Here is a 27,940-nt window from a genome sequence, read left to right on the forward strand (position 1 = left end):
CAAACATTGGACAAGAGTAAACGCAGAAATTTGTTTTCAGAAGCTATGTCTCTCTTTCTTTGACTTCTTCCCATTAGACATTCTCTTGATCTTTCTCAGTGTCTGAATTGCAGTTTGGGTTATTCTTCCTCGTAGATGCCTTTTACAACCTTTAGGCTCCATGATCTCATGGCTGGGCTACCATTCTGTGTGAAGAAGATCTTCTTCATCGGGAATAGCAAAACGTTTTGCCCGGCGACAAATTCTCAATAGTGGAAGTCAGTAAAATGGAAAAAAAAAAAACTTTTTTTTTTTCCAGGAAATGATGCTAAAACAACTGGACATCCCATAGGCAAAACAATGAATTGAGACACAGGCTTACACACTTCACAAAATTTAACTCAAAATGGATGGTAGAGCTAATGTAAAATGCAGAACTATGAAATTCCGAGAAGACAGCATAGGAGGAATATCAATGGCCTTGGGTTTAGCAATAACTTTTTATATATGATTCCAAAAGCACAATCCATTAAAGAAACCGATCTGAAAAGGCTGTATGACATTCAGGAAAAGGCAAACTGTGGAGACAGTGAAAATATCAGTGGGTATCAAGGTTGAGGGGGCAGTGAGAGATGAATAGGTGAAGCACATAAAATTTTTTAGGGCAGCGAAACTATTCTATATTATAATGGTGGATATATGTCATAGTACATTTGTAAAAAACTGTAGAATGTACCAAAGCAAGAAGTGAACCCTGATGTCATCTATGATCTCTGGGTTATGATGTGTCAGTGTAGGTTCATAGATTGTAAGAAATATACTACTATGATAAAGGATGTTAGTAGTGGGCAAATTTTGTATATACGTCAGCATGATATAGATGGAAAATCTCTGTACTTTTCACTCAATTTTGCTTTTAACCAAAAATGTCCCTAAAAAATATAGAATCTATTATAAAAAATACAATGGATAGATTAAAGCAATATATATATATACACACATACATATATATGTATGTATGTGTGTATATATATATGTATGTGTGTATATATATATATATATAGTAATGCATATGCAGTTTCACGCATAGAAGAAAAACATGGTAACAGTTGCAAAAGTGTGTAGGAGGGAGAACTGACAATATAAGATTCTTAAATTTATATGAGAATTAACATGATGTTTTTGAAAGTGAAATGTGATAAATTGAAAACGCATACTGTAACCTCTAGAAAACTAAATTTAAAACAAAGGAAATTAGCTAACTAGCCAGTAATTAAAAAATGGATACAAATATAATTAATCCAGAAGCTGACGGAAAAGAAAAAAAGGGGGTGGCAAAGACCCGAAGAAACAAATTGGAATCAAATAGCAAAATTTATAATAAGATTGGACACACACACACACACACACACACACACACACACGTTTATATCTAAACTTATTGATAATCACAAAATTTTCTAAAGATTTAAACATTGTAATTAAAATATAGATGTAATCAAATTTGATGAAAAATTCAAACACAATTATATGTTGCCTATAAGAGAAGCACAGTAGATATATTTTAAAGTCATAACTAGATTAAAAGTTTAGAAAGACAAATCCTATGCAGACACTAATCATAAGGAAATTTTAGAGAGTATATTAGTATCAGAAAAATCAGGCTAAAAAAAGAATATTCCAATTCATAATAATAAAGGTATTCATTCATCAAGGTATGATGGTCCTTAAATACGTATATACCTAATACAAAATTTCAAAATAAATGGTCATAAATGATAGAGTTAAAGAAATGCAAAATTCATCAAACTGTGGTTAATTGTCCATATTTATTCTTAAATAACTAGAAAGTGGGCAAAATAATATGAAGCAATGGTTTTGAGACATAGGACAACAGTTAGTACAAGGCTCTGATGATTAGAATAAAAATGAGTAGAGCCCTGTGAGTTCCTAGCTTTCTGCTTGTGGATAGTTTGCAGTCTAGAGTGCAGTGAGGGACAACTGAAAAAAAGTTTATGATTTCATAGAATTGAAAAGACTGACATTGGAGATCAGGGAGACAAATTCAGGTAGGATTTGGATGGCAAACTCCTGAAGAGAAGTTAGGTGCGAACACACACAGATGTGTGGTTTCAAACTCCATGTCAGTGGATGATTCCCATTGATATTTTCGAATTAGTAGCAATCGATTTGTGTACATATGAGGGGCACCTACCTGTGCCGAGGAATAAAATTTGATAAAGTGAATAATCCCACAAATCCAAGAAGTCCAATGAACTGCAGTCATACGCACGTACACACACATGCACGAACTCTGCCAAGGCTGATTAAAATCAAATGGTGGAAAATTAATGATATATATTCAACAATAATGATAGCAACAAATGTCTTGAAAATAGCCAGAGAAAGGAGAAAAGACAAATTACATACAAAGAGACAGCATAAAAAATTCTATGGACTTCAAGTTAGAAAAGCAGAAATCAGTATTCCAAGTATTTCTTTATAATTATCTTTCATACATACAGGTTTTATCCTTGTACCTATCCACATACTGTTCCATTAGTTGTTTAAGTAGTTTATAGACTAAGAGGTCCATTGATTTTATTGAGTCAAAATTGCAAAAAATCCTATTTGCAATTTTATTTAAATTCAGTATTGTCTTCAAAAATGATTTGAAAAGTTATGACAGTAGAAATCTTGACATAAGGCCCAGCCACAATTCTTTAGTTGAGGAATTATTGGAGAAACCATAGATGGAGGGCTTATTTGGTGGCAAGGGAGGAAAGTGACATTTATTGAGAATGCACTTTGATACCTGACGTAAGTTATCTAATTTCATTCTTAAGCCTGTACTATTATACTGATATTTTTTTCCACTGGAAAATTGAAAAAATTCTATAGCCAAGCAGATAAGGGTTTGAAACTTATGGAATCTCAGGGTAGTTATTTAATCTCTGTGACATAGAAAACTAGTCTCAAATACAGGATACAGCAAACAATTTTTCTCTCTAGATCTTAATTGTACTAAAATGTCGACATATTGAAAAAGAAAAAAGAATAATAGTAATTTTGTAATACAAATTGTAGTCTGATTTAAAACGTCCATATCATTCACAAATAAAATATTTGCCTTTTTTTTTTAGCTATAATTTGTTTTTGTAGGAGGGTATTGTATATTGAATATATGCACTGATTCTTTGATGCCTCTGTTTGCATGCAGCTGGACAGAGTTGTAATAAAGCTGCTTACTATCAAAGTGTATGAAGTGTGGAAACCATGGCTGAGTAGATACAAATGTAAAAGTAGACTTAGTAATTTATTTACCGTAAACTTAATATTAAGAAATAGTAATGTGGCTAGGCTGCATGTATTGAAATGTAATCCTTAGGTCTGAGGCAGCAGAAATAATCTTGCTGTTCTCTGCTTCCCTAAGACATTTTGAATGATACCTCCAGTCACAGCATTTCTCTTCCAGTGACATCAACACACTGGAGAATATTTAGAAGAGAACCTTTATTGGAAAACCTTTAACTTGAAATTATGGCCCATGAAGAACATTTTAAAAGCAAAAACAATGATACCATTTTAATATGAAATCAAATAATGATAGTTAACAGGTTTAGAGTATTTACTATATATCACGCTGCGAGATATTGTCGAAGAAAAATTGTGCTGGATAGGGTTCAACAGGCAAGGAAAAGTTTATTCAAAGATGATTGCAATAGAGGTCAAGATTATCACAACAGGGGAGAGAGATTGAATTCAACTGAAACAAAAGGAGGGAGACTTTTTATGTGCTGGGGTGAGTTAGTAAAAAACTACTGGAGGAAGTAAGGCAGAGTGGCTGGCCAATGCAATAAGACCATCTGTATTTGCTAATTGGTGCTTATAAAAATTAAACTCCTATCTTCCCACAGAAATTGGGAAATAGGAGCACCATCTTTTCTTTTTAAACTCTTTTATTGAGGTATAATTGATATGGGAAAAGCTTTACATATTTAACGTATACAACAAAGCGAGTTTGAGGGTAAATATGTGCATGTGAAACCATCACCATCATCAAGGCTATAGACGTATCCATAGCCTCCCAGCTTCTTCCCATTCCTATTGTTATTAGTGTTAGTAGTAGTAGCGAGAACACTTTTAAAAATCTGTTCTCTTAGAAAAATTTAAATATATAATACAATATTGCTTCTTACAGCCACTATGCCAGATAGCAGATCTTCAGAACTTATTCAACTTGTGTAATTGAAACTTCGTACCCTTTAACTGTTTCTCCTTTCTCCTGCTCTCAGCCCCTGACAACTTCCGTATGACTATTTTAGATTCCACATAAAGTGGGATGATACAAGATTTGTCTCTCTCTGGCTGGCTTATTTCACTTAGCATGTTGTCCTCTAGGTCCATCTATGCTGTTGCAAATGACAGGAATCCCTTCTTCTAAAGGCTGAATAATATTCCATTGTATGAATTTACTGAATTTGCTTTATCCTGTCATCCATCAATTGGACATGTAGGCTGTTTCTATATCTTGTCTATTGTGAGCAATGCAGCAGTTATCATGGGAGCACAGATATCTCTTTAAGATCCCAATTTCTGTTCATTAGTATGAATATCCAGAAGTGAGAATTAAGGTATTTTGTGGTAGCTTTATATTTAATTTTTGATGAATTGTCATACTCTTTTCCATAATGGCTATACTAATTAATATCTCCACTAACAATGTACCAGAGTTACTTTTCCTCTACATTCTCATCAACACTCTCTATAATTTTAATATTCTTTTAAAAATAATAACCATCTTAACAGATGTGAGGTGGTATCTCATTGTGGTTTCCATTTCCCTAATGACTAATGATACTGAGCACATTTTCATGTACCTTTTTGCCATTTATATGTCTCCTTTGGAGAAGTAACTATTCATAACCTTTTCCCATTTTTAATCAGGTTATTATTTTTTGGCACTATCTTTATTGATTACATTTCAAAAGGATGACTCATTAATCCTTGGGAAAAACATTCCTGGGTTTTTTAACTGAGGAGAGTGTGGAAGAAGATTGATATATCGAGGGGACAAAAGTTCTCTTTAAAAGGGAGGTCAAGGGCTTATAATCAGGAAGAAATCTTTCTAAATCTTCAGTCATGCTGAAACATTAAGGTCACTGAGGTCAGATAGCATATGAGCAGCACAGAGTCAAATACAGAGAGACTGGGGACAGAATGCCTGGATTGAAACACTAACTAGCTGTCAAACATTAACAAGTTACTTTATCTCTCTGTGCTTCTATCTCCTGACATATACAATGGAAATAATAACAGACTGCTTTACGATTATGTGAACTAATATTAAATAAATACTCAGCACTAATAGATACTATGTAAGCAATTGTTTAAAAATATTTTATTTAACCCTTTCAATAGCCATATGAGAGGTACTATTATTCCTACTTTATTGATTGATAGGGGAAATGGGCTGAGATCCAGCCTGTACTGGAAGGAAGTCTGAAACTGAGTCTATTCTGTAAATTGGGAGGCACAAGGTAGTGTTGACATGTACATAATAATCAGGACAGAAATTTCAGTAAATTATCTGTTATCTCAAAATACAAAAGAAATCATGCTCTTTAATTTAAAAAAAAAATGTTTTGAGATCTGTCTAGTTAGAATTGTTACAAATGGAAATGTGCAATTCTAACAAGTAATTTTATTTAGTCATTAGAGTATCATTCTTTTATACACTTTGAGAAAGAGAGAAAAATATTCACTGACAAGTTATTATGTGCTGACTATAAACAGTATTGTGAGAAATGCTTGGACCTAGCTCCATTTATTAAGTTAAACTCAGCTCTCATTATGAGTAACATGAGAACAAACACAATAGATGCTTATTTCTTTCACACATAGAATTTCTCAATTAAATATTAAATATCAATTTAAAAAGAGAGGCTTTAGAAAAAATGTCTTTGCAAAAATCAGTAAATAAATAGAATTTTTACATCCAAAATTCAAGTAGAATGAATTACACAGTCATTGTGACTTATTTTGATGTCAAGTTACATCTGCTAAAATTACATGAGTACATTAGAACACAGACTCAAAAATATTTACATGCAAAGCAAAGTTAGATTGTCTTTACTAAAGAAAATGCAAAGTAGATCTGACCCATTCATAGATAAGTAGTAATTGATTATGTACTTTTATTATGACATTGCTTATATTCTACCTCCTTTAACTTCTTTTAGAAGTGAAGTCCATTTTTTTAAAACATGAAAAATAAAGGACACAAAAGAAACTCATCTTTCCTAATTATCAAGTATAAGAGAGTAGAACATGAAAAGGGAAACATAATTAGCATAGATAAATGGGTGCTTGACCCCATTAATTAAGCTGTCGGGGACATCCAACACTTTAAGAATTTTACTTCACCTTTTTTGAATCATTATCTTTTTTTTTACAAACAGTTTCTCTGGTGCTTTCTTCTATTAAGAAGTTCTCTACCTGTGATGTCACAGATGCCATTATCTTCATGGAGTAAAAACTTCGACCTGGTTAATGGGGTCACTCAGAACATAAATCTGAGCTCAAATCGGTTAACACAGTCCATATGTGGCTTGCCAGTGTGGGCAAGAGAGTCCAATTTAGTCAGAGAGAATAGACACTGATAGATCATTTTTAATTACAAATAAATGGAGTGCTATTCAAATATCAAGCAATTCATCACTAACCACATAAATGTTTTAATCTATAAAATGGGAAGGCCCATCTTTACCTGAATGTATATTAGGAATTTCTTTCAACATCTCCTTTTTTTAAAGCTTTTATGGAGATTCAGTTGATATACTGATATAGTTCATATAGGAAAGTATACACATTATTAGGTATTGACATATGTATATACCTGTACAACCATCACCACTATCAAAATAATAAACCAAGTTTCCTCATGAAACTTTGCAATTCTTCTTGCTCATCTCATTTCATCCTCAAGAACTGCTGATCAATTTTCTAGAGATTAGTTGATATTTTCTAGAATTTTACTAGAGATTAGTTTATATTTTCTAGAATTTTATATCCGAAGACTCTTGCAGTGTCTACTCATTTTTCTGATTTCTTTCACTTCGAATTATTATTTTGAGGCTTATTCACATTGTTGCATATATCACTAGTCTATCCCTATCTTTTATTGATTAGTATTCTATTGTATGGATATACCACAATTACTCATTCTTCTGTTGGTGGTTTAGATTGTTTCCAGTTTGTTTTTTTTTTGGCTATTATTAGGAATTTTTAGAAATGTAAACAAATTATTTCACCTGTACATTTTCTATGGTCTACACAACAAATGATATAGGCATGGCTGTCACTTTTTAATTTTTAATGAGCTCACATATTTACTGCATGATCATTCATTATTTTTTAATAGAATATGACCTAACTAAGTCAATAGTGTGGGTCAATCTTGATTTTATATTTTAAAATCTTTCAGGGTAATTGAAATTAAAAAGTTCAAGGTAATAAATTAGTGGATGTTTTCTCTTTGATTTTTCATTTTACCTCAGTAATACCCCAAAACTAGGAGCCTATTACATAATTTGCATCTGGTTTCATATTAAAGAAGATGCTGTGCCCTCTACATGATTGGAAAATGTTATTTGTATGCTGGGACAGTTATTCTATTTTATATCATCAAGCCAGACAGCATGAAAGTTTTTTTTTCCTGGTATTTGCAGGGCATACAGATTTAGAGTTAACGATGGTCACAGTAGATGTGATCTAATGACTTCATTATTATTTATTATCATAGTGATTACTGTAATAATGATTTAGATATATTTTTATATAAGTAGGTCTATAAAGCATCAATTTAATTTAGTAATATGATGGTCACAGTGACCTTGATAAGAACATTTTTGATGGGTAGATGGAAAGAGAGCTAAAAGCCTATCTAGATGAAAGACAGAACTCTTGTAAACTGCTTTATAGTTTAAGGCTAAGATATTTGACAGGGATATAAGCCTGTCCCTGTTAAAGGTTTCAGTTTTCACTCCACGAGGCACACAGACTGTAAGGGTTTTCTCACAGTTTTGAATTAGAGACCTATTTCCTTAGTTCTTATTATCCTGTCTAAATACTGAACTCCCCTCAAGGCAATTGGTACTATTTGTGTACCAAAGCTTCAAGAGGAATCTTTCTATATCTTCACAGAAAAAGACTTCAGAAGACAACAGGTACACAATCCTGTGAGGAGGAAAGACATTCATTAAATTTGTTTATGCTCTTGAAAAGAGGTTAAGAATTTTAAAAAGGCAGAGATAGATTGTTTAGGTACCTACAACTTTAATTTTTAGTTTTCTCTGAGATGGAATTCACTGTGAATATTAAGTGCATAGTCTTCATTAATATATAATGGTTAAGGTATTTGTCTAACCAAATTAAGTATCATGTATTCATTGAGAATAAATTAATGAGGATTATTCAGGATATATGAAAGGAGCTCATTGACTATATAATTAAATTAAATATATATAAACAGATTGTATGAGAACTATTTAGGCATATAATTAGAAATCATTAAATTGCCTCATAAATTCTGTAGACTTAGTAATGATGTCTGTTGTTTACATGTGCTTAAAAATTTATTCAGAATGTTATAGCATATTTAACTCTATTCTGTTTGTTGTTTTCTTATATCATAACACTGAATAGTGTCCCCATTTCTCTTTACTTAAATATTACTTTGTTATTTTTTTTAATGTAAAACTGTCACAAATCTATAGAAAAGTTAAAAGTACAATATAAAAAAGTTTTTTTAACTATTAAGTATAAATTGCTGACCTGGTGCCTCATCATCCCTAAATACTACAGTGTTATTTTCCTAGAAACATGGACATTCTGTTAGGTAGGTAGGTAAATAGGAAGTTACCTGGATGGAAAGGAGGGAGGGAAGGAAGGAAGGATGAAGGGAGGGAGGGAGGGAGGGAAGGAAGGAAAAAAGGAAGGAAGAAAAGGAAGAAGGGAGGGAGGGAGGGAGGGAGGGAGGGAGGGAGGGAGGAAGGAAGGAAGGAAGGAAGGAAGGAAGGAAGGAAGGAAGGAAGGGAATAAGGGAGGAAGGAAGGGGGAGGGGAGAGAGAGAGGGAAGAGGGAAAGAGAGAGGGAGATAACGTGGAGGAAGGGAGAGGAAAAAGAGAAGTAAAGGGAAAGAAAAGAAAGAAACAAAGGAACCACATAATCCAACAATTAAACATCAACATTGATACGTTACTAACATCTAACTCTCAGATTCAAAATATCACCAACTCTCCCAATAATATCCTTTATAGCAAGATGATCCAAATCAGAGTCATTCATTGCTTTATTGAAATATAATTGACAGATGTATTTGTAAGACATTTAAAGTGTACATTGTGGTAATTGAACGTATGTGTACATTGTGAAAGATTCCCACCATCTAGTTAACAAATATATTTCTTCACATATTTGTCTCTTTTTGGTGATATATTGTATATCATATATATGCAATCGATATCTTTTTATTGCTTTAAATATTTTAGAATGTAGAAAAAAGGAAAACAGTAATAACTTAAAAAACACCTGTGTTCTCACATATAATAATTAACAAGCATAAGATTTTGGCAGTTTTGTTTTAGAAATTTTAATAACAAAATGTTACTAAATATTATTACTAAATAATAAACACATGATATATATCAACATATAAACATATGGAGAGAAAACAAATGCTTCTCTGCGAAATTATAAATTGAGTCTATAAATCCACTTTGTTTTTATAATGACTCCTGGACTCTTAAAACATGGTGTTGTGTTTGCAAGTAGGACCCACAGCACAATGCTAAAAGACATTTTAGTTACTTTATGTACCAAGTTCTTGGATAAAAACATTTATAAAAAGTATTCTGCTACTCAAAACAGTACTTTTAGAGATATGTAATTTTTACTCTTTTCTAAAAATTTAAATCAGTTTTTTTGTTGTTTTGCATTTTCTCTTTGCAAAAAAGCAACTCTTTACACCGACTGTTTGGCATTAAATACATTTAGCCTAAAGGGAGCTTATTAGAAGCCAGTCTACCTGACTGCCACTGACACTCACACTGTCACTGTGTAGTCACTGGACCTTGTCTAGTCCTTACTTTGCTTACTCGAAAAAAAAAGGGTGGGTTGAACTATACAAAATGAGAATTGGTATTTTCAAATGTTTCCTTGTTCCTTTCTCTTAAGAGGTGAAAGCTTTTGTTTCAAGGAGCTCACAGTTAGAACATAGGAAGATAAATAATTTTAGTTACCTGTTTTTACAGTAAAATGTGCTAATCTAAAATGTGCTAATCTATTTTGAAAACAATAACTAATCCAAAATTCTTACATTGTAAGAAATAGAGTTGATATATTATAAATAATTGGGTTAAATTGTGGAGTATACTGTGCTTACTTGGTTTATGGGCTATATTTTTTTAAAATTGTGCTTTTGAAAATAGAATTTATTCTTTAAAACTCTGCTACCTTGTATATTAGGCAAATGTAGCTATTTACATTTATATGTAAATTAGTTAAAATTTTAAAAACTCAGATTTGTTACATTTCATATCTTTAATAGTCATATGTGGCTAATGGTCACCATGGGATGATTCTGTCACTGCAGAAAGTTCTGCGGCCAACACTACTCTAAAAAGTAAGACAGAGGTCAGGGGTATGCTTGAGCTACATATTTCAATGATGATCTGTGTATTAGTAATACTGTGAAAGGAATCATTGCAATATTATAAAAATAAAAACATGCAAATTTGTTCCTAGCAAAATTAGTATGAAAACTAAAAATGACATAAGTGGGTTGACTAGACCTATTAGAATTCAATAAATAATAGAAATGTTGAAAACTATACATGTTCTCTCATCTATAGTATTAAATACATATCTGGCTATAGAATATGGATACACATTTCTCTGTTTATTAAAAAATAATCTCTGACTTTATAAATAAAGAGTATGTAGGGATTTGGGAGTAAGTATGAGCTAAGTATACAGAGGAGCTAGAAAAAGAACAGGTGAGACTTAAGAGTGTTGCATGTCACACTCAAGTTTTCTCAAAGCTGATGCATTCACCATGAAGAGAGCAGGCTGTGGAGGCCCTCCAATTTTTTGCCTTAGAAATGACCCCTTCTGGATGCACTACCAACTGCAATATAGTGCTGTAATTTAATGAATCATTTGTACCAGGACTTAGATGACATGCAGATTGAAAGGGAAATAAATGGGAAGCTTTGGTTGGAGAGGGTAGAGGTGGAGAGGATGCTTCACATTTTAAAAATGGTGTCATTGAAATATTGAATGATGTTGCTCTCAAAAGGCAGTTGTTCTTCAGGAATAACCTAATGTTTTCATTTACATATACACGATGAAATAATTACCACAGTAAAGCAAATTAACATATCTGCCACCTCACAGATACCATTTTCTTGTGTGTGTGTGTGTGTGTGTGTGTTGAGAACACTTAAGATTTACCCTCTTATGTTTCAGATTCATGATACAGTATTTTTAACTGTAGTCAAATTACCGTTCATTAGATCTCTAGAACTTATTCATCTTGCATAACTGAAACTTCATACCCTTCATACCCTTTGATCGAGATCTCCCCTGTTTTCCCTCTCAGCTCTTGGCAATCACCATTCTACTTTCTCCTTCTGTGAGTTCCACTGTTATTTTGACTCTACCTTCTTACTGAGAAAATCTGCCAACTCACTGCAGATGACTAAGAAGCAGTAATTTTGCAGTATTAGACTTGGTGACCATGATTTAAGACTCTTTTGAGATGCAGTACTTGTCTTGAAATTAGTAACAAATATTCATTGTAAAAAGTTTTACTGAGGGAATGGAAGGCGCAAACTTGATAACATGGTTACAGCTAATTCTGTTTGGTTTCTTAGAAGAGAAACTAGAGATTATGATAGTGGTAAATAAGAGAAAATAAAATCGTGGTTAGCATTTCCTTTAAATATTTTGATATAAAGCGTCATCAAAAATATGATAATTTTACTCTGCATTTCACTTTTTATTGTCAATTTTTAAATGAAAGATACTTCACAAGTTCAGTGATTAAATTATGGTTCTTTAAGTGTTATGCTGCTAAAGAGGTAATTTGAATTTTTTTAAAAGTGGATGAACAGGAGTTCATTTTTACTAAAGATACTGGTATTTTTAAATGTTGAATATTGACCGCATGAGGAAACATTTCGACATTTTAAATGCTTGAGTTGCTTTTCCTTCCTTAGGCAAATAAACAAGTATATTCATAAGGTTTCATGTCATTCAAATTATACCCTAAATGCATATTCTTGAGATGAAAACAAAAGTCTTTTTACTTTGTTCCATGCCACACATATTCCCAGCTGTAATCATAAAAGGTATAAATATATATGACACAGAAACTAAAACTTGGTAAAGAAAATTGCCACATCGAATAACATAAATCATCAGATAATTCCTTTTAATATTGTTAACAGTTCTTAGGAGAGATAAAGAATAAAGGTCTTAAGAATTATGTAAAATACTACTAGTTGACCTGGACATAATTCTGATCAGTTTATCAAATGTTTGTCATATTTGGAGAAAACAGAAAGTACAGAAATTTCTTCTCACTATTTAATACTGGTCTGACACTCCCTTGGGATTTAATAATAGCAGGCAAATTATACCCTGGAATATAATTCCAAATGGCCTAAAAAAAGGAACTAAATTATTTCATACAGAATTTCCTTTCTGTGGGAAGATATTTCCTTGTTCTACTTCTCTCATGCAGTAGGAAATGTCCTTTCAAGAGACCTTTAAGTGATTTCAGTAAGTAGGAAAAGTAATGATACACATACTTCTGTAATTTAAGTGATAAAAGAGATTTCAAATGAATTTTGACTTTTTAATAGTGCTTTATGGCATTCTCTACCCTTTATTTATGTTCACAACTCATGTAAGGAAATAAAAAACGAGAACAGTGATGGAATGTATTACAGACACCCCTAACGTGCTGCCTCTCATCTCTGAGCCTCACCTGGTTCCTTGCTCCTCCCCTGACTCTTGCTGATTCTCATGATTATATCACCATCAAGAATGGTGGCTGGCTCTTCCTCTCATTTTCAGAGACAGATGAAGCATTAGGCCACAGGCCATAGTATCTCTCTTTCCTAGAGAGAGCTTAAAGAACCCGGTGATGGGACCTATAATTGCAGAGGAGTAAAGGTTAATGAAAGAGAGAATATGGGAGGGAAATACAGATAAATTACCCCTCCATTCCTTCTCTGCTGGCCAGATATGAGGCATAGTGCTATCTCACATGGATAAGTGACTGGTTATGGCTGTGCTGAAGCAATAGCCAGTTTGGTTATATTTTGTCTTCTGTGTCTTCACTCTCACAGTTCTGGTATTGTACCAACTAATAAAGAAACAGTACTTAAATATGCATTAGGTAAAAGACATCTTTGGGTAAAGGTTGCCTTCCTTTTAACAAGGTACCCAATCCGCAAAATCATCAGTTACAGAGATTACAACTTAAAGAGTTTATTGAATGTAGGTGGGCTTCAAATGTAGAAAGTGTGCCACAGCTTGCCTCAGACAGCTTCCAACATAGCCTGCTGGTCTGGATCCCACTCACAGATTTCTGAGTTGTGGGTTAATCAGTATACACGATCAAGCAGAAAGCTCAAGTGAGGCACTTACTAGTTCCAATACACAGAGCCCAATAAGATGCTGGGGTTCCTCTTTTTGGTGATAAGAACAAACACACAGCAAAATTTTAACTACTGAAGAAGTCAACCATTATGAATCTTCCCACTTAATCCCAAGGAATTATACTTAGCTAGCAGTCTTCTGAATTTTGATGGGATTTATCAACCATCCTTGCTGGTGGAGGTGTGATAGCACTACAGACAACACTACAAGTTTAGTGAGACTGAGGCTTCTGACTTGCCAAGCAAGAGGACAGTATTTGTACAGTGAAGAATTTGTATATGAGAAGGTAGAGATACTTATGCTAAATCCTGACGTGCTCCCTGATGACAAACAGCAGGCAGTCTAATTATCCCTGCCCTACTAGCGCTTTTCTCACTATGTTCTTTTCCAAATGGGCAAATTCTTTCTGGCATTTATGGGACACAGGTATAGCTATAAAACATCAATTCCTACTACTTGTTAAGATATGGAAATGGTAACAGTATACCGAATTGGCCCTAAAGGCCCACAAGGTCATTTTAGCTTGTGTGAACATTGACCAAACTCCATTAGCTCAGTCAGGTATTCTGTTCCCCAATGGAACCTTGTAGAGAAGTGGCTTGCTTGTTTATATTCAACAGAACAATAAAAGTTTGATTTTCTCCGTTCTCTGAAATTTCCCAGCTTTTTTGGATGGTTGCATATGACCCTAAATCCCTCTTGGAGACAGGAAGAACTCATCCCCACTGCTAATAGTCTCCTTCCTTAAAGCAGCTGAGTTTAGAATAAGGAGGGAGTGAGCAATCAGGGTACACCAAGGGGGAGACCAGTTTCATGCAGTTAAGCAAGTTTCGTTTATTTTTCAAACATTTCAGCAGCTTCTTGCAGGTCAACAGAAGGACTTTCTAATGTTCCCCAAAATCATATATCCGGTGAAAAGATCATCACTATTGACATAATTCGTTTTCTCTTCCGGGACCTCTGACTCTGTAGTCATGGCCATATTGTGAGTGGGCCCACAGGGTTCATACACTTTGGCTGACTCAAGCTTGTCTCATACAGTAGTGACATTTTTTAAGGAATCTGCTTTAATTAGAATCATCGGTTGTCCAGATGTAATGATAACATCTTCTAGGTTCTCACCAAATTTTAACATGAGGGCTATAGGAGTTTTCTAGAAAGTTTAGATGACTGAAGATTTATCAAGAATTATCTGTGTCAATTTTTCATTCTCTAGTAAGTCACAGTCAACAGCATTTACATTCCAATATGAATATTAATTAATGCCTCACCTATAGTTTAGTATGAGAGTCTGTCTGTTTTGGAAAAATCTACCTGAGAGGCTAAATCTCTCTTATAGGAACCATGGCCCACTGAAAAGAAACAAAATAAAACAAAGCAACACATACACACACACATAAAACACTGAGACATTTTCTGTTGCCTTCAAATGAATCTGAAGTTGTCATAATAGACAGCAGAATGGTGCTCTAGAGGTCCGTCAAAAACAAGCATTTTCTCCCCATCCCTTATTTCCTAGTTGATCCAAAGTTCTACTGATTCACTTTGTTTCTGTACACGGTGGTAACAGATTTCCCTAATTTTAAGCTCATTGTAGGTTCACATCTTCATAACTATCTTTTGAAAAAGGTGAACATTCTGAACATTCAGGATGAAAGTTTATGGAACAGATCTAAGGGCGACTACCAGATTAGTGAGAAAGACATCTTCTCCCTATTTAATGGAATGTTAGCAGAAAGAGAACTCCATCTGAAAAAACCGTTTTCTGGTATTTGGCCTATGACCACCAACCAGTACCTCCTCACTGATAGGCAATAAAGCAGAGGGTCCTTTATTATCCAATTGACCATATAATTTTTATCAACATGTTTACTGCTTACTCCTTGGACTTACCTCAGAACTTGTCAGTCATTCCACAAGACCCTCAACCTTCCTCTTCTCCTAAGTCAACATCCCATCATCATTGCCCAAACTATCAAGAACTGTGAATAGATTTTACCCTATTCATGCGCTAATGAGGTAGCTTTATATTTACTTGTAGAAGATATGCAACTCTTGGATCAGAAACAAAGACTTTAATACTCATAGCACAGCAAGCATTAAGTACAGCATCACATCACATCAATTCTTCTTGTTCCCAAATCCCACAGGGTGATATGGATGAACTCAGAGAGATGCCTATCCAAGCAGCTACAGGTGAGCAACCTTGTCCTAGGGAACCCAATACTTTTATTATGGGCAACAGGATTACTGTTCTTTGTTTTGAGAAGAGTAACTATATCTTCTATGACTCTTCACAATATAAACAGTCTTAAAAGATTGCCCAGAATAAAGGACTGTTAATGTTTCTGCTTAAAAAAAGAACCATAGACAATTGAAGCTTGTACTATAGTTCAACATATGGTATATCTTAATGAACATACCACATTGTCTGAAAAGAATGTTTATATCGAAGTTATTTGGTATAGTGTATACTGAATATCAATTAGGACAAATTGATTAAAAATGATGTTCAGATATGCAATGACCTATTTTTTGGCCTATTCTATCAATTGCTGAGTCAGGTCTACAAAATATTCAGTTATAATTGTTGAATGATCTGTTTCTCCCTTTGGTTCTATTTATTTTTGCGTTTTGAAGCGTTGATATTGGGTACATAAATAATTATAATGCTGTCTTCTAAATGAATTTATTCTATAGTATAATAAAATGTCTTTCTATTAATACTTATTATGTTGAAATATAACTTTATTAGATATTAATATAACTACAGCCATCCGATGCTTATTATTTGCATGGTGAACCTTATTCAGTCTATGTACTTTCAACATATTTTTTGGTTTCTCTTTAAAGTGTATCTCTTACAGACAGCATAAAAATGATTTTTTTGCACTTTTGTCTATCCTGGCAACCTGTTTTTCTATTAGAATATTTAGTACATTAACTTTTTTGTAATAATCATAATATAATAATGTTATAGTATGATAAATAATTCATTTATCAGTTTTGATTTTATTTTCAAGTTCTCAGATTTTTGTAGTAATAAAATGATTCTAAAGTTTCTATAAAAATCAAAGGAATTAAGATAGCCAAAGTACTTTTGCAAATGAAGATAAAAAGTTGTAGTGTGTATAATACCTGATTTCATCAAGACTTATCGTAAGCCTACAGTGATCCAGACAATATTGGTAAACGTATAGACACAAATAATGGAATTTAATCAAAGGTTCAGAAATAGACATATATGTGGCCAATTGATTTTGACAAATATACAAAACAATTCAATGAAGAAATGATTATTTTTCCTCAACAAGTTATAATACTTAAAAATCCACATGGTAAAAGTATGGAAGAAAGAAAACATTGACCAATATTTTAGACCATGTATCATATATAAAAGATAATTCAAAATGGATATACTTCACAATGTAACACCTAAAATTATAAAACATCTGAAAAGAAACCTAAGAGAAAATATTCAATCTTCATGAGTTTTAGCTCAAAATTTCTTATATATTACCAGTTGCATGGTTCATGAAATAAAAATGATAAATAACCTCATTATAATTAAGAACTATTCTTCAAAAAGAAATGAAATGCAAGTCTCAGATTGGGAGGAACTGGTTGCATAATTTATTATATGCACACATACTTGTGTCCAGAATATGTTTAAAAATTTCAAAACTCAATAATAAAAACACAAACTACCTAACTAAAAAAAAAAAGAGGTCAAACTATTAGGTCATCAAAAAAGATATATCAATGGAAAATGAGCACTTGTAAAGGTATTCAACATCATTAGTGATTAGGAAAATGCAAGATAACAATACGAAGAAATAGCACTACACATATTACAATGGCTAAAATAAAGGTATGATCATCATTATCATTATAAAACTGAGAATACCAAGTTCTGGAAAGGATGAAGAGTAAATGGAAATAACACAAGGTTCCTGGAGAATCCAAAGTGGCACAGGCAATTTGGTGAAACATTTCTAAGTTTTTAAATTTTAACATATACTCTTCATGTGCCCCTTCAATTGCACTCGTAGGCTTTGCCAAAAACTGAAAATTGATCTTCATACAAATGCCTATATACAAATATTTATGGTGGCTTTCTTTACATAATCTTACTAATCTAGAAGTAACCCAAAAATCTTTCAGTTGGTGAATTAGTAAGAAAGTAGGGCATGTACGTACAATAGAATAATACTGATCAATAAAAACAAATGCACTACTGATTTCTTCAACAACACAGATGTATTTTAAATGTAATACATTAAGTGAAAGAAGTCAGACTCAAAGGGCTGTGCACTGTGTGATTCTGTTTCTATGAGGGAAAGTAGATAAACAGTAGGTAATTCATGTATACTTGATAAAAATAGAGGATAAATGATACAAATTAAAAATTAGCAGAGTATGGGAATAGTGAGTATTGGGTCACAAAGTCAGATTTACTGGGTTGGCAAGGAAGGTTTCACTGAAAATGCTTTGAATAAAGATCTGAAGGAGGTGAGGGGACAAGTCACACAAAAAAGTCAATAATAATGGTATGTAAAAAGGGTCAGTCTAGGACAATAGCCAATGATTTGTAGTAGCACTAGCAGGAAACTGCCTCTGATGTATTGAAACATACATGCATAATCTATTCTTTTTGTCTATATTAAACATTATAATTAATTATAAAATATATTCCATGTTAACAAGATATGAAAGGATTCTAGTCAAAAATTTAAACATTTATGAGGACACAAATATGACAGTTCTGGTGTGTATAAGACCTTGCATGTATTTTTATTTTGGGGAGCAGAATGGAGCATAACATATAACTGAAGGAGATGAGGAGACTCAAATAAGGAAACTAATCTAAAATTCATTAGTATTTGTAGAGAGAAAAGGATTCATTTTAAGTTTACAAGAGAACAAGTGGCATAATCAGATTTATAATAACATTTATTACACCTTTTTTAACACTGTCATCTGAGGTCCTCTAACAGTGAAGTCCTCTGACAGTAGGAAATCATAAAAATTGAGTAAAGCAAGCAGACAGTCAAAACATAAGTAGCACTGGAACTAGCAGGCAAGTCAGTGTCAACTAGAAATGTTTTTCGATGGTACACTCTGAAACCTTGTTTTCACTCATGTCCTCACCTTCTAGATTGTGTAAAAACGAGAATGTATTTTCAATATGCAGTGTAATGAAAGCTTTATCCCACTTTCCTATGGCATATTTAAATACATTTCTCTAGTTTTCCTCAAAACCATTGTACTGAAACATTTTAACGTACATTTGTCCAATGATATTTAATATATGTTTAATGTGAAAAAGCAAGTGCACATAAAAGAAAAATAAAAAAGTGAAACCAGGATATTACCACTATTAGCACTTTGTTTTATTTAGTTTCAGGTCATTTTTTCCTGTTTGTTTGTCATTTTTTGACTGGTAGTAAAGCTATCATTAATGAGAATTTTGTTCTTTGGTTTATTTTCATTGAAAATTTTATACAGGATATTTTTCTATGAGACTTTTAGTTGCAGCTCCCATAGGTAAACAGTTTAGAAATAATCACACTCATCTTCACAACAAGAAAACAAGCTCAGGAGAGCTGAATTGAATTAGCTGCAACATAGAAATTGGACAGAAAAATAGCTTGAGATTAAACCAAAACATTGTGGAAATAAGTGTAATAAATTTTAAAAATGACATTTTTGTAGGTTTCAGGATTCATACAATATTTTTGAAAAAGAATGTTGTATAACACACATGACTTCTTGGAAAAAAGTTCTGAGAACTAAGAATTCATTGTAGAGTCTTAGCAAATGTTAGATACTTAAATATTTTAAATGCTATAGAAGAATAAAATTCAGAGCTGCTCATCTGATGTTTCTATGCCTTTTTAACTTTTTTTTTTTTTTTTAAATTCTTCCATGAGGGCTTGATGATACTAGATAGGAGGTAAGTGATTTTGATCTGGAGATGATACTAGATAGTAAATGTATTTGACTAGAAGATGAAAGCATAAAAACACTTTATCTCAGTTTTTCAAAAATCAGCATTTTTTTTTTGCATTTATTATGCCAACTGGGATTTGCCTTATAATCAATAACAATTTAAACCCATAGTTTGTCAACCAGTTAAATCATATTCTTTTCATTTCCTATGCATGTGGTGAAATTTGTTCATAATGCCACCATTTAAATTATTTATGTGTACACACACACACACATATATTATACAAACACGTATAGAGAGAAGGAGAGTAGGGATTCATTTTTGCTTAAAATATTTTTAGAAATACAAAAATTCAACAAAGTAATTTGCATGTTGAAGTGATATGAATACTTTTTTCACAGTTTAATTAGCAATGTCTTATTTTTGATGTATAAAATATTGGTAGATATTACATTAATGTCATGTTAAATTCAGTGAAATACATAAATTTGATATGAATCCATATTTACAATGTAATAATTTCCTCATGAGGTAGTAACCTGTCTGAGCTTCAGTTTGCTCATCTGCTAAAAATACATAACAGCAGCTCAATGACAGTGTTTTTATAAGAGCTTGTAGAATGGTGTATAGGAATATGCTTTGTAAATATCAAGTTACTGGGCAGGTATAATGAATTATTTCCTGTAATTAAAGCATAAGATAAGATTATCAGAATTAGAAATAAAAACTTAATAATGAATATGGGAACATGACATTTTACCAGCTAGAAACCTCTTGAAATTGTCATTTAAGGAATTAATGAAAACAGTGTATACCTGAGGCAATATAATAGACAGGTAATTTTGTGGAATATCCAGAAAGAGAATATAAAATATATAATATATGGTCAAGGAAGCATCATTAAATAGTGATGATGGCAGAAATTTCTGTGAAAGCATTGGGGTAAACTGGTTATCCATTTTTAAAGAATATACTTAAATATACATTCCGAACCTCCATATGAAATTTCAAGATCATTCCATATATATGTATACATTTTTAATTTGAGACACAAGAACATTAGAAGAGATCATTGAATATAAAATTTGAGTAAGTAGCAATGACATTTTTTATAGAATTAATATAGATTTTTCTTTGCTGTTGCATTCAAAAAGATACGAAAGTATAAACAAGTAGTAGAATTATGTGAATGCCACCACCCAACAACAGATCTTGCTGTTTTATCTCTGGTGAATGTGTTTTCCAGAGTTCTTGCAATACATTTACATTCCCATATTTTAACGGCATAAATAATATCAAACACTAAATTTTAACCCTGCTTTTTTCATACACCACTGTATTCTGTTCATCAACACAATTAAATATATTTGTGACAGTTGTGGATGGTTTTATGATATTCATTTGTATAAACGGAACATAATTTATGTAACCATTGTACAACTAGTAAATATTTAACTTATTTCTAACTTTAGCACATTATAAAGAGTGATGCAATACATAATCTATTGCATAGTATTTGCACACATGTCCAAATATATTAGGTATAAAATTATACAAATTAAATTTTGATTTATAATTCCAAATTATTATTGTCATTTACATGTTTACATTATACAAGGATAACTCTAAACCCACACTCCACCACTATAAAAATTGATTCTTAAGTTGAAAGTATTATGGATGAATCAAAGATACATTATTATTTTAATTTACATTTTTAATTATTAGTAGGCCTGGCTGTTATATTTCATTGAACAGTTCTATAATTTCTCTATGAATGGACAGTTGCCATCTGAAAACTATTATGTAATGCCTAGAAAATCCTGAATTCTAACTCTATATCTCTAAGATAGTAAATAAATAGCATTTGACTCATAGGACATTCAGGCAAACAAATGAGTTAGTGTACATAAAGCAGTTGGGATAGAGTCTGGCATATAAAAACACACATCAAATGTTAGCTATGATTATACTATTACAATTATTGTTAATAAGAATACTACTAATATTGACATTAAATAATATTTATTAACATAGACTAGCTTTCATGTTATAATAGTAACTTAAAAATAAATGTTATAATATATATAATTCCATTTATTCATTAACCTACCACAACACTGTGTAAATTATATTTATCTTGCTACATAAAACTAGATGGGTTTTTTTTTCTATTTTCATCAAATGTTAAATCACACAAAGTTACCAATTATTTCTATAAATTGTCTATTAACTAGAAAATAATATTTTAAGAAGATAAATAGAGCCAGGCTCCCATTTTCAATATAAATCTTGTCAGATATACTGAAGTATGGTTAACTAGCTAGCCCAGAGATTCTCCTATGTATCTGTTTCCACATGGGCTCACTAGGTCACTCTTGAGGAGAACTGAAAAGAGACTTGACACAGGTAAGCATTGTTCCATAGAAAAGCCTCAATTCTCTGTAGAGAGAAAAATAATTCTGACAAAGTCATGTATGTTACTAAAATTGGACCCCTAAGGAATTTGCGCACCCTGGAAAAATAGGGCCTATGAGCAGAGAATGAAGGGAGATATTGTCGAACAAACAATTCCACACCTCTGCTTATGTGTGTCATGGAGTACTAGAGGCAGCAGTCATCAGGGGGACAGTTAATCTATCACACTGATAACTTGGATGTTAGTTTGGGGAACATAGTTTAGTCCTCAAGGTTGTGATATTTAGAGTTACCTCCTACGTATCTGGAGATTCCTGCATAGGTGGTCACCAGAGTGTCAAAGAACCTCCCACAGGCACCATGTGGCATTTAGAAAATAAATCAAAGGGAAAATAAAGTAGAATAGTATTATATTATAATATTATATTAACATCATGGTAACACCCCAAAATAGCCCTTGAGGTCTCCAAGTAACAATTATAATGTTAACTAAAGTGCACGTGGAGGTATTGCCCTAATTCTGCAAAAAAAGAGCCAGCTAGATGAATGTTTTGTAATCAGTAAATTTTATTGAAAGCTGCACATTGTGGAAAATCTTTGAAAAGCATGTTGAGTCTGGTAATATGAATTAAATTTCAAGCATTAATGTGTGAATAAAGCGAGAATAAAAAACTGTCCTCCCCACTTTGAATAAGGCAGGAAACCTGTAATCAGAGTCAAGAATTAGTTTAGACCAGGTGCGGAGCCATGGGATGAAGCATAAGAGGCAAGAATGGTAGATGCAGGATATCACTCATCACCTGACACTCAACGAAGATTAATTGTCATCTGTGTCAAAAGACTGCTTTTATTGATCAACCAATCCTTGTCAACCTTTGAATTATGGATAATGTCAGTCACTGCTGTTCTGTTGCCAGACTGCCTGCCCACCTGGTCCCCAGGGATGTCAGAGAAAACAATCATTCCCTTTTACACAAATGATGGACAGGGTATAGAAACTGCACAGCCTCACACGGATGGGTGACAACACTGCGACTAGCAATAGCATGCTGTATAATCCCATCAGCAACATGCAGGTGAAAGGAAAAAGCATTATGCCTTGGCAACTGCTGAATAGACAAAGAGGAATGTGTATTACAATTTTGAAAATAATGACTTCATGCTTGTCCTGACTTCATACATAAAAACCTAAAAAAAAAAAATTCTTAACTTTGAAAACTCGATGAATCTAACCTTACTTTATATTACACTTTCATTGTATTCCCATCATGTAAGAGCACAGAAATCATTTATAATCTAAACCCATATTTTTATAGTCTTTAATTTTATCATGTTTAGACAGTCTAATAACCATTTTACAGAGTTTTAAAAACCATCCAAACACAATTCATTAAATGAAATTTACTTGCCTCTGTTTCCATAATTACATATTTATTATATAATGTTTTAGAAAGCCCACACATGTACGTATGCAAATAGGAAAACACTTATACACACACACACACACACGCACGCATGCGTGCACATCTGCTTTTTCCATTTTCATTCAGTTTCATTTCTCTATCTGACCAGCATAGCTCAGGTTTCACATTTTAAGTTATTAGAGATTTATATCTTATTTAACTGTTTAGTAGTATAAACCTCATCCCTCAATACCTTTTAAATTTTTTTGACATTTTTAATGTATCTTCCTGATATCAAATTTCAACTTTTTAAAAATTCTTTTGAAATTACATTTTTATATATTTATGTGTATAATTTTTAATTGATATTTTTACTATATATACTCATCTTACCCAAGAACATGATAGGCTCATTTTTTTTCAAGTTTCTTTTTTTCCTTAGTACAGTTTGGTGATGTATTCATGTCTATTCTATAATGTATACATAGGATATTTTAAATTTCACTTGTCATTGTGAATGAGTTCTGTTTCTTAATGGAATCAGCAAATATATGTTTGTACATTTGTCTATATTTATTTATTATCTATTTATCTTACTGATCTTTCATGCCTTAAAATGACATTTTCCTAGCTGATTTTCTTATATTTCCTAGATATAGTGTTATGTGCAAAACTTGTAATTTTATCAGTTTCAGTTATAAATTTAGACCTGTAAGAAATACATTACCTAGAACTACCAGTGCATATTATTGTATTTGACATGTTCAATAATTATTTATTGAGTATTGAGTATTGATCAATGTTAAATTATTATGTAAATTTTTCCTAAATTTATAATATAAATTTCTCCAGTGTTATATAGACTTTCCTTTAATATGTGCAAGAATTTTTATGTAATTTTTATGAATATGAGCATAAAACTAGGAATAGATGCTAAAAGTCTCTTGCTATAAGATAGTGCTTTTTATTAATATATGTACTATAATGGAAATCCTTTTAGAAACTCTTCTATTTGCTTTAAAGAATGATGATGAATTCCTCTTCAAGATAATCATAAATTTTCAGAAAAGCATTTCACTCTCTTCTGAAACTCAAAGATTAGGTTTAAGGAATTAGTAGTCTGAAACCTTAGAGAGACAAGGAGGGTAGATTGAAAGGAGTACTTAAGGGAAATCACTGTGAAGGACCTGAGCTCTGCTTTCCTACTGTGATATTTTAAATAACTTGCTTGTGTATTTTACTCCAGAGTGGTGGATATGTCTGTATGTCATATTGTGTGCACTCAATTATTTCTTCAGTTTAAGGGCTTAGGCTTCTTCTGAGGGGGGAAAAAAATGGCCTGATTGTTTATATCTCATTTCACCTATTTCTCCCCATCAGTCACATATTTTCTATTATTTCTAAAGAGGAAAAAAATAAGGGTAATCTGAAATTGCAGTTTTTAAGTTCTTATTTGACTGCAGTGCTATTTAGCAGAGTATCGTGTTTTCACTTGTCAGTTATATAATCACTTGTAATATGAATTTTTAGCCTAATATGTTCATAGAAAGTAACCAGTTTATCTCTCTACCTGTATGGATTTAGTGAATTCTCTTCCAGAGAGAGCATGGAAATGTTATAAGGTTATGCAATTTAACTATCCTACTAGCCTATGAAAGCATTTTGTTTTGGCAATACAATGTTTCCTTTCTTTTTTTCGCTCTCATTTGCATACCATTTGGAGGCATCATTCTGCCTTTCACCACACTCCTTGTAGTTTCTATTTCTTTACACAAGATTTTATTTCACATACCTACTTTACCTATTTAGTCCCAGAATGCGTGGGGATTTATTACATCTGTTCTAGATATTTTATTTATGATTAAAATTAAATTATTAAAGAATGACACCACTATATCCCTGTCAGTTTCCCCCTTTAGTTCCTAAAAATTTACTTTATATATTTTGTGCTCTAACTGAAGGTTTATGTTCAATTGATGTTCACTGTGCTACAGCTATTTTAGCAAAATGGCTTATTTCCTTTGTATATTGATTTGTCTGGATTTTTTTTTTTGAAAATATAAAGCATTTAAATTGGATGAGAAATTTTTTAACCCTTAAAACTAGGCTATTTGCATAATGGATGTTTATTGTAGCATTATTTGTAATAGCAGATTACTATAAACAATGGATAAATCCCTCAATAGGGCTGGCACAAATAAATTATGGGGACACCTGTTCAGTGAATTATTATGCATGTAATAGAAGAATGAGCTATATACTAGTATGAAAAAATACCTGTTTCTATTAGAGAATAAAGGCAAGATTCCGAAGAGTGCATTAAATATTTCCACTTATGAAATGAATGTGTATTGATATTCACGTCACTTAAAAATCTGGAATTTGTCTATCTATAAATATTAATAGTAGTTATGTCAGAAAAAGGAGATTAGGTCTCAAATGAAACATATATTTAATTTAAATTCTCTCTATTCTGTTAGGAGAAGATTATCATGAGCATACATATTGAAAATAAAAATCTACATATATTTAAAATATATTCTCAAAATGATGTATGCAATATGTATGCCTTCTATAAGAAAATATATAATACATAATAATATATTTCCTATTCATATTTTGGCATCTATGCATAAGCTTTATCTTTGTTGGCCTATTTTCTCAAATTATAACTTCAGGTTAAATATGGCCTAGTATTTGATGAGAATTAAATGTATTAAATCTCTAAAGTCCCCTGAACTCTGTGCCTGCTATTAAAAAACATGTCTCTCCTAATAACTGTTAGTTGTTTAAAAGTTTATATTATCAGTCCATTTGCTAAGAAACCTGACAAGTATGTGGTCGAGAGCACTGTAACCATGCACAATCCCAGCATTATTAATGTAATTTAATTAGATTGTTTCATATGTATTTTTGAGCACTCAAAGTTCACTTATTATTTCTCTGCTCCTGATATTAATACAGTGCCATTATTTAAAAAAAAATAGAATCATTAGAAAAATATAAAAGTAAGGCTTCACTACATGGATAAAATCTTGACTATGATTTAACACATAGAATCATTCCCAATCCTCTCTTAAAATAGGAAACGCAGCTGCTATAACAAAAAGAACAGAATAAATACAAGCAATGGCTTCTTGTAACCGAGGGGACATATAAAGATGTACTTCTGAATGTGTATTAAGTCAAAAGTTCACTACCTACAGAGTCTGCAACACTCCTGAGCAAGCACAAGCTGTGCTGAAATAGTGAGAAGAGGAGCAAATGGAGTTCTGTTGATCCTATAGGCCAAAGAAGATTTCCCGGAAGGAGAGGGTAGGCCACCACAAGGCGATCTGAAGGAAGCCTGTGAGATTAATAGAGGGCTGCAAAGGCTCCAAATTGTTTATGAGATCAGAATGACCAGTAGGACTCACTAAATTAGAGAGTCATAAGGCAGCACAGTCTATGCCCTTAGGACATCTGAAATAAAATAAACATAATTTTAAAATAAGATCTTCCAGAATATGGAGATGAATCCAGAGGATGAAACTAGTTACTAGGATTAGAATTCAATTTGAACAAGTCTGGCTCAAGAAAAAGAAAAAGTTCAGACAGAGTAAAAGGAGCAGGATCAGTAGAGAGAAGATCAGAGAACTCTTATTTGAAACATTTCTACTGTATGTGAGTATATTTATCCAAATGGTAAGTATATAGATCAATTAACTTCAAAAACTGAATATATCTATTGTTATGGGCTGAGTTGTGTCCATCCAAATTCATATGTTGAAGTCCTAATACTTGGTGCCTCAGAAGGTGACTATATTTGGAGATATATGGTCTTTAAAGAAGTGGTTAAGTTAAAAGGAGGTCCTTAGGGTGGACCCTAATCAAATACCAGTGGTATTCTCTTAAGAAGAGGTGATTTGGATACAGACATGTACAGAGTGAAAGCCATATAAAGACACAAGGAGGAGAAGGTGTCAATCTACAAGCCAAAGAAAAAGACCTCAGAAGAAATCAACACTGCCATCACCTTGGTCTTGAACTTCAGCCTCTGGAATGTGAAAAAAATTAATTTCTGTTGTTTAAGTCACCCAGCCTGTTGTAATTGTTATGGCAGCCCTAGCAAACAAGCACATCTATGTAACAAGTACTGAGATGAGAAACAAAAACAACAATATTAAATCCTATGGGGTGACAGATGGTAGATAAGAGTTGTGAACCTTTTTATTGGAGTATCGTGTGTGTGTATGTATAAATGCATACATATATAATACTTATTTCATAGCCATATATCAAATATGATGTTAATTCATTAGTTAAGTTATTTAAAATATTTTATTGCGTGTATGTGGGCCTGTGTGCATGTATATACACCTTGCAAAAAAATTCTAATTTAAATTATTTGGTGTTAAAAGAAAATCGCAGTAGAATATGTCATTAGAAAAGTGCACATGCATATAGAAACCCATGG

This window comes from Rousettus aegyptiacus, unplaced genomic scaffold, assembly GCF_014176215.1.
Source record: "Rousettus aegyptiacus isolate mRouAeg1 unplaced genomic scaffold, mRouAeg1.p scaffold_m13_p_3, whole genome shotgun sequence".
Lineage (NCBI taxonomy): Eukaryota > Metazoa > Chordata > Mammalia > Chiroptera > Pteropodidae > Rousettus > Rousettus aegyptiacus.